This window comes from Myotis yumanensis, unplaced genomic scaffold (assembly GCF_028538775.1).
Source record: "Myotis yumanensis isolate MYYU_CA2020_CCGP unplaced genomic scaffold, mMyoYum1.0.hap1 SCAF_3, whole genome shotgun sequence".
In the NCBI taxonomy this organism is placed as follows: domain Eukaryota; kingdom Metazoa; phylum Chordata; class Mammalia; order Chiroptera; family Vespertilionidae; genus Myotis; species Myotis yumanensis.
In genome coordinates, this window is record NW_027223754.1 from 201661286 (window position 1) to 201674379 (window position 13094).

The 13094-nt window shown below is 45.1% G+C and overlaps 1 protein-coding gene across 4 annotated transcripts in view; it reads right to left on the minus strand.

Annotated features, from left to right (window-relative positions):
* Positions 1–12425, minus strand: part of SLC41A2 (solute carrier family 41 member 2) — an 83201-nt gene extending 70776 nt beyond the window's left edge. For 2 of the 4 annotated variants that reach the window (XM_070410954.1, XM_070410948.1), the window contains exon 1: positions 12346–12425. The gene's annotated coding sequence lies outside the window, so the exon portion shown is untranslated. The other 2 variants (XM_070410953.1, XM_070410952.1) reach the window with 2 other exon arrangements.
* Between the last annotated feature and the right edge of the window lie 669 nt (positions 12426–13094).

Below are 13094 nucleotides of genomic sequence, written 5' to 3' on the forward strand. Positions count from 1 at the left end.
ACTCTGCTTCTAATGTCCATTGGCATTCTCGTGGGGGGATAGGGGGTCCCTCAGCCCAGCCTGTGCCCTCTTGCAGTCTGGGAGCCCTGGGGGATGTCCAGCTGCCGCGGGGGTGAGAAAGAGGCTCCCACTGCCGCTGCACTTGCCAGCCATGTGCCCGGCTTGTAGCTGAGCTGTGTTCCCGCTGTGGGAGTGCACTGACCACCAGGGGGAAGCTCCTGCGTTGAGTGTCTGCCCCCTGGTGGTCAGTGGGCATCATAGCTACTGGTCGGTCCACCATTTGGTTGATTTGCATATTAGCCTTTTATTATATAGGATTGTTTTTCCTTTTTTTCCCCACAGGAGCAATATGTGTCCAATGCAAAAACTAAAAAAAAAAAAGAAAGAAAGAAAAAAAGCCAATGATAAACAAAAATTGTTTATTCTGGAAACCCACCATCCGATATAATCACTGATCACATATCGATGTATACGATGACATTTCCATATTTTTCTATATATGTATACTAGAGACTCGGTGCATGAAATTCGTGCACGGAGGGGGGAGAGTCCCTCAGCCTGGCCTGCACCCTCTCATAATCTGGAACCCCTCACGTAGGGTCCCTAGGCCTGGCCGACAATCAGGGCCTATCAGGGTTTTCCTTACCCCGGCTGCAGGCAGCTGGTCCCGCCCACGCCGCTGCCACTGCTTGCCATCTGTGCGGCATTGCCACCAGTCGCCTCACACTGCAGGCAACAGCTGTGGGGTGGGATTGCTTGGCTGGCCTGGGCCTCCCTCTGTGGGGTGATCGCTGGCTGGCCCTCCCTCTGTGGGGCGATCAATCGCAGAGCCCCCAGATCGATCACCCTGCAGAGCGAGGCCCTGCCTACCCACCACAGCACCATCAGCTGGGTGGCCTGGGCCTCCCTCTGTGGCCTCCTGGGCCTCCTTCTGTGGGGCGATCGCTGCACAGAGGGAGGCCCCACCCACCTGCTGCAGCGCCACCAGCCAGGTAGCCTGGGCCTTCCTCTTTGGGGTGATCGTGGATGCCCCCCTCTGCCCCCTGACCGATTGCCCCACTGGCTGGTGGCCTAGGCTTCCCTCTTTGGGGCGATCGATGGCAGAGCCCCCCCACATTGATCACCCCATAGAGGGTGGCCTGGGCCTCCATCTGTGGGGTGATCATGGGGCGATGCCGGGGCCCCCCCAAAACAATCGCATCGAACCCACCTTGGCTGGCCTGGCACCAGTGCATGTCATAGCGTGGTCATCTGGAAGGTCATCTGGACGGTCATTCTGCTGTTCCGTCGTTTGGTCGATTTGCATGTTACGCTTTTATTATCATAAATATGTTTAAAACAAAAAAGGGCTCATGTTGCACATAGTATTTTGCATCCTACTTTTTGCATTTCAAAATGTATCAAAAATGCTTCCTCATAATATTATTCTACAAACCTTTTTGGTGAGGACTGTTTGTGTGTGTGTGTTTTGTTAATGCTCACTAGAGGATTTTTTTCCCCATTGCTTTTTCAGAGAGAGTGAGAGGGAGGGAAGGCGAGAGAGATAAACATTGATGTGAGAGACACATCAACTCGTTGCCTCCCACACATGCAACCCAAGTATGTGCCCTTGACCAGGAATCAAACCCCAGACCCTTTGGTTCGCCCAGCTGATACTCTAGCACTGAGCACACTGGCCAGGACTACAAAGCTATTCTTAATGGCTACTTAAAACTGTACTATTTCTAAAACTCCCAGGAGCCCTAGAATTTCTTCTCTCTCTCTTTTATTTTCTTCTTTCTCTTCTACTTTTTCCCTCTCCACACATTTCCCAGTGAGAAAAATATAGTCAACCCTCGGTTCCATCTCCCATCTTGAACAATTCAGTTCATGATCTGACAACCCTTTCCTGCCGATACATCAGCATGACAAAAAGTGCCTCTCAGGCCACAAACAAAGAAGAGAATATGAGTCAGTTTACCACAAAACCTCACATTATTAACATCTCAGGAAACTGAATATTTTTGTGTTTTGTTTTGTTTTGCTTTCACTGCTGGTGAAATGGAGCTTTAGCACTATTTTTAAAACATACAGAGGCCATCAGGGGTGCTAATGTTGCTAAGGGTGTGAAAGAAACAATGATCAGAGGCAACTGAAAAGGTAGAAAAACTGTTGTTGATTTGGGTAAACAAAAAGCAGTTAGCCCGTGATAGCGTTACACATGATGACATGCGTAAAAGCAAAGATGCTGCATACTGACTTCCTGAAAGATACCCCTGGAACAAGTGCTGAAAGTGATTCATTTAAGGATGAGAGGGAGTGGTTAGATAAATTTAAGAAAAGAAGTATTTGTTTCTAGGTCAGACATACTGTATATAAGAAAGGTTAAAACCAAATCATTTGGGAGCCTGGGGCAAATTCAATTTACATTACTTCTAATGGGAAAAAATGATTCGGTTTTCAAACAAATCGCTTCTCAAACAGCCTTCTGGAATAAATTTTGAGAGCCAAGGTTCCTCTGTACAACTAAAAGGCAACAGCCTTGCCCTGGCCAGAGGCTTGCTTGGTTGGAATGTCATCCGGTACACCAAAAGGCTGCAGGTTTGATTCCTGGTTAGGGCACATACCTAGGTTACAGGTTTGATCCTCAGTCAGGGTGTGTACAGGAGGCAACCAATTGATGTTTTCCTCACATTGATGTCTCTCTCCTCTCTCTCTCTCTCTCTCTCTCTCTCTCTCTCTCTCTCTCTCTTTCAAATCAATTAAAAAAAAACATATCCTTGGGTGAGGATAAAATCCTATATAATAAAGGGGTAATATGCAAATCAACCGAATGGCAGAATGACTGGTTGCTATGATGTGCACTGACCACCAGGGGGCAGACACTCAATGCAGGAGCTGCCCCCTGGTGGTCAGTGCACTCCCACAGGGGGAGCACTGCTCAGCCACAAGCCGGGCTGACGGCTGGCAAGCTCAGCAGTGGTGGTGGGAGCCTCTCCCACCTCCACGGCAGCACTAAGAACATTCAACTGCACTTAGGCCCAGGCCCATGGGGAGTGGGCCTAAGCTGTCAGTCGGACATCCCCCGAGGGCTCCCGGACTGCTAAAGGGTGCAGGCTGGGCTGAGGGATGCCCCCCCCCCCCCACACACACACACACACACACACACACACACACACACCAGTGCACGAATGTTGTGCACCGGGCCTCTAGTAAATAAATAAAAGGCAACAGCCTTCCTTCAATTAGCACATCACAAATGCTTTCAGACCAGTACCATGCTGCTGTATGTTTTCCACAACCATGATTTCATTTAAAGCGTATGTATTTGTTAGATGATTGTGACTCAATGACTGTCTCTGCCCCACCAAGCTCCAAGGAAGGGCCAGGTTATCATCTCATAGATGGTATGTCTCCCCCACAATCCACCACTCACAATTCAAAATTATAATAACTCCAAACAAAATACAGGTCACAGGGGTATGATTTTTCCAGAAAGATGACCTCATTGTTTCTTCAAAAATTACAAAACATTACATTATTCCAATGTTTTTCTCTCTTTTGGTGCTCCTTTACTAATGCTCAAACATATGCTTAGACCATCCATTAAGCAATGTCCCCGGGGGACTGTGACAGGACTGTTCTGTTCTAAGGAGCAGTGCGAGTCTGAATTCAGAATATGAAATCTATGCACAATCAAAATCCCATACCTGAGTATACAGATTTCAATGAATGACATTTGGAAAAAGAGAATATTAACTGCCTGTTCAAAGTTGTATTACTCATGTGGAATCACTGGCAAATGCTTTATGCTATGTTTGAAATTGCACAAAGCTTACTGGGATATTTGCTACCCTTCCATTAGATCAGTGGTTCTCAACCTTCCTAATGCCTCGACGCTTTAATACAGTTCCTCATGTTGTGGTGACCCCCGACCATAAAATTATTTTCGTTGCTACTTCATAACTGTAATTTTGCTGTTATGAATCGTAATGTAAATATCTGATATGCAGGATGTATTTTCACTGTTACAAATTGAACATAATTAAAGCATAGTGATTAATCACAAAAACAATATGTAATTATATATGTGTTTTCCGATGGTCTTAGGCAACCCCTGTGAAAGGGTTGTTCAACCCCCAAAGGGGTTGCGACCAACAGGTTGAGAACTGCTGCATTAGATGAATAAATTACATCACTTGCATTGAGTGATTTTATGAGGGAATTTCAAGTGACTTATTCATCAGATCTTCACACTTAAATTAAGAGAAATTATTTGCTTCCAGAAAATGAAATGTCAAGAAGTGTCAACACACTAATGATATTGATAGTAGTTAAGAGCTTGGGCTCCCAAGTCAAACTGTTTTGGCTTAAATTCTGATTTTCACTAGCTGTGGGATCTATGCCTCTACAACTCAGTTTCCTCATGAAAAAAGTATCTCCTTATGGAGTTATTGTGAGGATTAAATGACTTAATACATATAAAGTGCTTAGAAGAGTGGATCAAGCCTTCAATAAATGTAAGCTAATTATTATCATCATTATAATTACACATTTTTACAAAAGGCTGTGACCAAGCAGTAAAATGATAACCTGGGGAAGATCTGGAATTGCTGAGTAGGGGACTTAGGACGTTTTATAAATTAGACCGTTTTCATTTTCTTTTTAGTATGTTTTTACTAGAGGCCCGATGCACAAAATTCATGCAAGAGTAGACCTTCCTTCCCCTGGCTGCCGGCACCACCTTCCCTCTGGCACCTGGGACCCGGGCTTCCCTCGAAGCCCCAGCTTCATCCAGAAAGTCATACAGAAGGACATTGGTCTAATTAGCATATTATGCTTTTATTATTATAGATTGATTTTAGGGGGAGAGGGAGAGAAAGAAACACTGATGTGAGAGAGAAACATCAATTGGTTGCTTCTGGTAGGCACCCCACCGACGACCAAGGACCAAACCGCAATCTGGGCATGTGCCCTGATGGGGAATTGAACTGGTGACCTTTGGGTGCACAGGACGACACTCAACCAACTGAGCCACACTGGCCAATTGTTTTTTAACTTTTTTTTTAAATGCAGAGAAATTCTCTGCTTAAATTAAATCTTATGTGAATCCCAATTTATAAAACAGGTAAAAGCAGCAAGGGTTGAAGCATCAGAGCCACCCACTCCTCCCGCTTCGTACCTCTCCAGTAGCCAGTAAAAGCACAGACTTAGCTGGTCAAAAAAAAAAAGGTAATAAATAAGAAAACATGACTCTAAAAAAGCATTTTCATGGTTCTATTTCTTCAAGTGGATTACCATATTTTAATAAATCATTTCCCTATAGCAGGGCATTTTCTTGATGAAATTACATTGCAATGAAAATGAACATCTTTGTGCATAACGCTTTCCATATCTAGAGTTATTTCCTTAGGGTAAATTTATAAAAGTTAGTTCCAATATAAGTTCTTAAGATGCACAGCTCAAAATAGGACTCAATGGAACATAAATGTATAAAATGTAATGAGTTTTAAAAGCCATCCTATATCAGCAAACTTGGATTCAAGCATTCATGTTTACGATACATAAAACCTGATTTACAAAACTAATTAGAAAAGCTTCCACATCTCAGAAATACACTAAAGAGAAATTTGATTCAGAAATTGAAATCATTCTACCTTTCATGAATGTTTCGCAGCTCCCCTTGCCACTTATCAAAACCATACCCTGAAAGGGTTTCCCCTTCACAGATGGGTTCCACAACCCCGTTCTGTGAAGTCACAGCACTGTGACAGTATAATCGTTCTCTGGCAACCACCTGACATCATTCAATTCTTATCTGTAAGTTCTGAACATCTATGTGCAGATGTTCTATTTTTACTTCTTCAAAGATCAAAATCTACTTTCTGTTGCCGCTCCATTAATCTCATATGAATGATACATTTTAATCTAACTTATTCCCTCTGTCCCCAGCCATCTTTATAAAACTACGTTTTGGTAAGTGCTCAGAGAATGCCTTTCTGTTCAAACCCCAAAATCAAAAGGTTTGATATTATTTTTATTATCTCTACTACTATTTTAACATAAGAGCACTTTTTGTTAAATTATCTTTTAAATAACTAAATGTGGTTCTATCACATGATTTCAACTTAAAAAAAAGGATTTCTAATAAAACCTTTTCCTTTTTTCAAAAGCAGCATCAAGGTCATTTTTGTTACTCTGTAACAATTCTCATATTAAAGGCATTTACCCTCCATCAACAAAGATTTGTGTAGTCCCTACTGGTTACCAGGCACTTGGCTAAATGCCAGAGATTCAACGTGGACAAGACAAAGGCAAGGTCTGCTCTCATAGATCTTTCAGTCTTGGTGCAACGGCTGAAAGGTGAAAGGCAAAACAAGGAATCTTTATGAAATGGAAGGATCCAGAACTAAAAATAGTGGAATGATTGGGAAAAATAGATGGGAACCAGTTTTGGAAAACCTGTAACACCGGGCCAACAAATTTGAAGTTTATATTTGAAAGACGCAATTCAACGGCATCTGTAGAAAATATAAACCTAATCAGGCCCTGATTCAAACTTTTCAATGCCCTCTCATCCACTCTCCAATAAAGCCCAAGTCTGTAATAAGGTTAACTCAATCCTGCATAATCATCACCACCTACCCAAGACCTTCAGCTGTGGTCACGCTGGACTTCTGTGTCCTCTGTTGTAGGGATTTTAACTATATACCACAATCTAATAAGTATCTGTGTGTGACACACTCTTATTTTCTATTTCACTTCTTTTTCAAAACATATAGGTCACAACCCACTAAATTGATTTTACAATCTGATAGGTGCCTAGTTTGAAAAATACGACTTTAGTGAGCAACACTCTTACACTTCTTAGTTTGTCCGTGTTCTTTTTGCCCGAAACACTTGGGCTCATCTTCACTCTTCCCTTTTACCTGGCTACTGTGTGTGCTACTTTATGATCTTAGTTCTTACACATCACTTCCCTGACCCTCTTACATAGAGTTCCCCCTCCTCTGTGATCCCAAAGTGCTCCATGCTTTGTAACATTCACTATTCTTTATTGTAACTGCACTTGTCTTTCCAGGCTGTAAACTCCATGACAGCAAGGAGTCTGTCCACAGGTGAATCCCAAGGGCCTAGCCTAGTGCCTATTACTTATTAGATATTCAACATATAGTGGAGGAATAAAACAAGGATAAATAATCTATCTTTAACCACACAATGAAATGATCACCCACTTAAAAACTGTTATTTCCGTGGGAAACATATTCTTAGTTCCAATTTCATAAATGGCGATTAAAGCCCTGGCTAAGTAGCTCCGCTGTTTAGAGCATTGTCCCATACACCAAGGTTTCGGGTTCGATTCTTGGTCAGGGCACATACAATGAATGCATAAATAAATGGAACACCAAACCAATACTTCTTTCCTCCCCTCCCCCCTCGCTCTCTGTCTCTCCCTCTAAAAATCAATCAATAAAAAAATCTTGCCCTGACTGGTTTGGCTCAGTGGAGAGAGCGTCAGCCTGCGGACTGAAGGGTCCCAGGTTCGATTCCAGTCAAGGGCATGTACCTTGGTTGCGGGCACATCCCCGGCAGGGGGCGTGCAGGAGGCAGCTGATCGATGTTTCTCTCTCATCCATGTTTCTAACTCTCTATCCCTCTCCCTTCTTCTCTGTAAAAAATCAACAAAATATATATATTTTAAAAAATCTTAAGTGGTAATTAACTTCCTATAAAAGTTAGCCTACAAAACACCATTATCCAGGACACAACTAATGAGAGACGGCTGCTTATTTTCCCCTCTACCACAGCACTCAGCACTGAGGGACACTCTTCTTTCTCTCCACCAGTGGCTCCTCCGACAGGAAAGTGATTTATATAGTGGCTAAAATAGGGATAAAGGTCAATATTCCAGTTAAGCCCCACCCCTGAGCTTTCACTGGCCCTCTTAGATTTGTGTGCCTTCACAGTGAGAAAGTTTTCCTTTCTATTCCAATTCCTATGAGATAAACTCCCTGAAACAGGGCTTTCCCTCCCACAAGAAACCTGAAGTTTTTTATGTGCTACAGCTGTATCTGGGTAGGCAAAGTAAGAAGAGGTAGTGTGAGCATGAGTCTAAGCTAAATCCTCCAATCCAGCTTTCTCAGAACTGAAAATGAAACTGTATTTTAATACTTGAATCCTCATCTGGCTTTTGGAACTTTATCTTGCCGGAAGCCAATTCTAGCATGTCATAATTTCAAGAGTTTCTGATGGCATTTCCCCAAACCTGAATAGGATACATTAAATTGATTGTTTTCTGCCAGACAGCTCAGGGCATCTTAATCTACACCTTATTGCCTCCTACTGGCCAAACACTTCAACAGCCGTAGGCTAATTCCCCCATTCTGACAATGGACTCTGTATGAAACCCTGACCCTTTGAAGTGTATATCTCTGCCTCACCTCAGGACAAATTGTGTTAATAAAAAGCAGGGGGACCTTAGAACTTAGAACTTAGATCTTAGTTTCCTTTAAGCTAACCTCCTCTGACCCCCAAATGCCTTTCAAAATTATACTTCGTCTCTGGACTCCTATTTAATCTATGCACAGCCTTCTCCAAATTTCCTGAACCCTTCCTGATGCCGGAACAAGAACCCTGGCATATCTCAATTTGGCCAGAATCTGGAGAGAAGGGGTGTGATTATAGCACACTACACACCTTCAACATGAACAACAGTAATCCCAGTCTGATTCTGGGTCCTAGAAGAGCAGCAGGGAGGACCTAGGTGGAACAAATGCAATGGGAAGAGAAATGGAATGAAGGACAGGGAGGTTTCTTCCACTTTTCTTACTACTTTTCATTGCTACTTTTCTTGGGCAAAAATGTCTGAATAAGTTGAATCTGTCTTTATATCCTACAACTGTCCTTTCAAACTGTTTCACTCAATTGGTAGTATACTTTTGAGCAGTCATATTAGAGTGAAAGAAAAATGGGCTTGAATTCCTGGTCATTTCTCACCTTCCAGACTCCTTACGCTGTCCAGAGATCTCCATTTTCAACACCCACACTTTTAGAAATAGAGCAAGTTTTGCCCAAACCTCCAAACTGTTTCATGATCCCACACTACTCACCTCTCCTAATCCCCCCTCAAGTCAAAACTCTCATTTCCGCCAGGCCAGTGTTGCTCAGTGGTTGAGCATTGACCTATGAACCAGGAGGTCATGATTCAATTCCCAGTCAGGGCACATGCCCAGGTTGGGGGCTCACTCCCCAGTAGGGAGTGTACGGGAGGCAGTCAATCAATGATTCTCTCTCATCCTTGATGTTTCTCTCTCCCTCTCCCTTCTTCTCTCTGAAATCAATAAACAAAATTTAAAAAAAAAAAACAACTCTCAGTTCCTCAGAGAGGAGACAGCAATCTGATTAAATCTATTCACAGTAGATAGACCATCTGCCTGACAGTTCTAGTCTCTGAACTCTACCAGATTACATAGATATAGGTATTTTAATTTTATTTTAAAGCTATAGAAATCTAACTACAGTAATTTCAGAGACAAGATGAGAAGTCCCTAGGAGTCTCCCATAAAGGAAGCAGATCTGCTCGGACCAGCATTTTCAGGGATCATGTCCCAAAAGTTGTTCCCACTACCCTCTCCAGGAGGAAGAGAAGGCCAACTGGAGAAAACATTTGCAGCTACAGGAAATTTACACATCGCTTGGGTACGTCAGTAACAATATTAGGTTGGACAGGTTATATTTTCAATGTTTGATCATCATTTCATTAGCTAAAACAAAAAACACCCAGATTATATATTGAAATTACTAGCTTCATTCTACTAACAGAATTAATTAAGCATAAATGGGTTAAATGTTTCCATTGCATTACAATTTGGGAGTTGAAGCACAGGATTGGACTGCTCTTCACACACTTTTAATAAGTTATTTACCCATTATTTCCACCAGGAAATCTTGTGTTTTATTTGATAACGTTTCTGAAAATTGATAGAATACTTTTGAGCGGTCATATTAGAGTAATAGAAAAATGGGCTTGAATTCCTGATCATTCCAAGGGTGGTGTCTTTTTCAGTGGTTTCTGCTACGTAAGAGCTGAAGCTAATGTCGAATTTGTGTGTACTCAGAAATTAACCACCAAATAAGTATAGCAGCATTCATTCAGCTGGAAGTGGCTCTTCCGCACCATCAAAACTATTTGACCCCAGGTGGTTTGGCTCAGTGAAGAGAGCGTTGGCGGGTCGAAGATTCAATTCCTGGTCAAGGGCATGTACCTCAGTTGCAGGTTTCATCCTGTCTGAGGGGACAAGCAGGAGGCAACCAGTCAATATGCACATTGATGTTTCTCTCTCTCGCTCCCCCTCCCTGCCTTTCACTCTCTCTAAAAATCATTGGAAAAAATATCCTCAGATGAGGATTAAGAATAAAAAAAATTTGTCTTTGCCACCCACATATAAATATAATTATAATAAAGACTACACAAACTTAGGAAAATAGGACCTCCCACTTCCCTTAATTTCAGGTTGATGTCTTTATTAGTCAGTGCTAGCCCCTTAACCAAAATTTTTTTTCTACAAATGTAGATTATAATTAAACAATAAACAAATTATCCAATTAAAATATGGGGAAAAGATCTGAATAGCCATTTCTCCAGAGAAGATATACAAAGAACACAGGAAAATATGCTCAACATGATTAGTCAGCCGGGAAATGCAAAGCAATACCACTTCACACCCACTAGGAAGGCTATAATGAAAATTAGCCAATAGACCAGTGGTTCTCAACCTTCCTAATGGCGCGACCCTTTAATGGTGGTGACCCCCAACCATAAAAGTATTTTCGTTGCTACTTCATAACTGTAATTTTGCTACCGTTATGAATCGTCATGTAAATATCTGATATGCAGGATGTATTTTCATTGTTACAAATTGAACATAATTAAAGCATAGTGACTAATCACAAAAACAATATGTAATTATATATGTGTTTTCCCGATGGTCTTAGGCAACCCCTGGGAAAGGGTCGTTCGACCCCCAAAGGGGTCTCGACCCACAGGTTGAGAACCGCTGCAATAAACACTAGCAGTGTTGGTGAGGATGTGTAGAACCTGGAACCCCGCATACACCGAATGGTGGGAAAGCAAAATGTTGCCCCTACTTTGGAAAAGTTGGCAGTTCCTCAAAAGTCAAACATACGTGTTTACCCAAGAGAAATGAAAGCCTATGCCTGCAATCAAACATCCACAAACGTCCGTAGCAGCATTATTCACAATGGCCTAAAAGTGGAAACATCTTTAATGTCCACCAACTGCTGAACGGATAAGCAAAATGTTATACTGTGGTACGCCATTACAGTGGAATATTATCCGGCCATAAAAAGACTAAAGTACTGATACACGATACAACATGGTTGAACCTGGGAAACATTGTGCTTTGTCAAAGGGGCCACTTCCAAAAAGCCAGCTATGTGATTCCATTTCTATGAAATGTCCAGAACTGGGAAATCTACAGCGACAGAAAGTAACTGAGTGGAGGTAACGGGGAAATTAGGTGCGACTACAACTGAAATGGGGTTTCATTTTGGGATGATGGCAATGTTCTGGATGGCGGTAATAACTGCAGAACTTTGTAACGATACTAAAGCCACATTTTGAAAAGGAGGAATTTTCCAGCATGTGAACTATAACTCAATTTTTTTAAAAACTGTTCAATTACAGAAAGAGATTACATGTCTATACATGTCAATGTGATATAGCTAATACATACGGATATGTAATCTTTCTCTAAATGACCTCCGGGGTTTTTGTTGTGTTTTTTAAACTGAGATATGCTTCCCATCTACAAAGACAAGAATGAAAGAACGCGGTGACTCAGAGCAAATGCCGAGCCCTGAAGCGGTGGATGCGGGGTGTGCCCGCGCCGGCCTCGCTGCCTCTCCATCCGCGCTCACCTTCGACCCATCACTCAGCCGCCGCCCGCCGCCTGGCCAGGTGTCCGGGCCCGGACGACCCACCGCGGCCGCCGGGTCCGCTGCCCGCCGGCCCTCCCGCCCGGGGCTGGGCGGGCACAGCGGGCCGGGCTCCGGCGCTGGCGCTGCCCGCGGGCCGGGAGGGCGCACGGCGGCTCGGACTGCCCCGCCGCGCGGCCGCTCCCCGCACCCCCGGCCCTCCCGCGCCCCCGCCCCAGGTCCCGAGCCCGGGTCCCGCCCCACCTCCCTCTGGTACCTGGGATGCGCCCGAACCGGGCGCCGCGGCCAAAGCCGAGACTTCCCCTCCATTACCACCTGCCACGGCGCGCGGCGCCCGCCGGAGTGGAGGGGACCCCGCCTCTCAGACCCGCGCGAGGCACCTGGGGCGGGGGATGGAGGGGCATTCACCTCGTCCCCCTGCGGCGACGGCGGCAGCTGGCCCGGCCCGCGGTCCTCCGGCTCGCGCGTCTCCTCGCACCCGCGGCCCCGCGCTGACAGCCCAGGAGCCGGCGCCCGAGGCCGCGCGCTCCCCGCCCCGCCCCGCCGCCGCGACCGCCCGGCGCAGGCGCACGCGCACCTCCGCCCCGGGTTGCGGGGGGAGGAGAGGGGGCAGCCCGAGCCTGGTGATGTGGCCGCGGGGGCGGCGACCTGGAGCCCAAGCGCCGCCCCCTCCCACTGCCCCCTCCGGGACCCGCGGCCGCGCCCGGAACGTCGCCGATGGGGGGCCCGGATCGCCAAAGGAAAGAGGGGCTTTCCCGAGAGCAGGGCTGGGGCCTCATTGTGGCAGCCACTCGGACACCACCACCCCCCGGCCCCACCCACCCAGAGCCACATCCCTGAGTGTTCCTGGGTCCGAGCCTCCAAATCTATGACTCATGGTCTATGTTCTCAGACCCAGGGTTAGCGAGCGGGGTTCGTTTTTCTTTCTCGCAGACTGAGATAGAAACCAAGGCGCACGTAACTCTGGATGCCTTTCCGCAGCGCCATTCGAAGAGAAGGGAATGGACCACCAGGAGGACAGATCCCGGGCAGCTCCTAGCACCCTCCCCGTGGGAGAGCGGTGTGGAGGCGGCTGGGATGCCAGGCTTCTCAAGTTGGCCCACACTTGTTTTTAACTCCAGGTAACAGAGAGCCAAGGTTTGCCGTGTAAAACCAAG